Raw genomic sequence first — 1178 nt, forward strand, 5'->3', positions numbered from 1 at the left:
AAACAACTGTACAATACTGTTAAAAACAACCATATGGTAAAATAACCTTGTGGTTTTAAACTACTGTACGGTAAAACAACCATGCGTTAAAGTTAGAATACTGTTAAAATCAACTGTACGGTAAAACAACCATGCAGTAAAAAAAAATACAAGTGTACATCACTGTTAGAAACATCCGTTCGGTACAACCATGCAGTATAAAACAACAATACGGAAAAACAACCATGCATTAAAAAAGTTACAATACTTTTTAAAACAACCGTACGGTAAAACAGCCATGCAGTAAAAAACAAACAAAAAAATACAAGTGTTAGAAACATCCGTTCGGTACAACCATGCAATATAAAACAACCATACGGTAAAACAACCATGCGTTAAAAAAGTTACAATACTGTTAAAAACAACCGTACGGTAAAAAAAAACATGCATTTTTTTGTTGTTGGTACAATTCATTTAAAAACAACCATACGGTAAAACAACCATGCGTTAAAAAAGTTACAATACTGTTAAAAACAAACGTATGGTAAAACAGCCATGCAGTAAAAAACTAACAAAAAAATACAAGTGTTAGAAACATCCGTTCGTTACAACCATGCTGTATAAAACAACCATAAGGTAAAACAACCATGCGTTAAAAAAGTTACAATACTGTTAAAAACAACCGTACGGTAAAAAAAAACATGCATTTTTTTTTGTACAATTAATTTAAAAACAAACTTACGGTAAAACAACCATGCATAAAGAAAAAAACAACCTTAGGGTGAAACAACCATACCGTATAAACAACCGTACAGTTAAACAACCATGCAGTAAAAAAAACAAGTGTACATCACTGTTAGAAACGTCCGTTCAGTACAACCGTGCAGTTTAAAACAACCGTACGGTAAAACAACCATGCGATTAAAGTTACAATACTGTTAAAAACAACTGTACGGTAAAACAGCCATGCAGTAAAAAACAAACAAAAAAATACAAGTGTTAGAAACATCCGTTCTGTACACCATGCAGTATAAAACAACCATACGGTAAAACAACCATGTGTTAAAAAAGTTACAATACTGTTAAAAACAACCGTACGGTTAAAAAAAACATGCATTAATTTTTTTTGTACAATTCATTTAAAAACAACCATACGGTAAAACAACCATGCATAAAAAAAAAAAAAACCTTAGGGTGAA

General features: G+C 31.1%; 1 long non-coding RNA gene across 1 annotated transcript in view; it reads left to right on the forward strand.

The window, feature by feature from the left end:
• The first annotated feature begins 12 nt into the window (after positions 1-12).
• Positions 13-1178, forward strand: part of LOC119429298 — a 6237-nt gene continuing 5071 nt past the window's right edge. Inside the window, exon 1 of the long non-coding RNA XR_005187756.1 lies at positions 13-91. This is a non-coding gene — a long non-coding RNA (uncharacterized LOC119429298). The remainder of the gene's footprint in view (positions 92-1178) is intronic.

This window comes from Nematolebias whitei, unplaced genomic scaffold, assembly GCF_014905685.2.
Source record: "Nematolebias whitei isolate Nwh7 unplaced genomic scaffold, NemWhi1 Nwh_scaf_338, whole genome shotgun sequence".
Taxonomy (NCBI): Eukaryota; Metazoa; Chordata; class Actinopteri; order Cyprinodontiformes; family Rivulidae; genus Nematolebias; species Nematolebias whitei.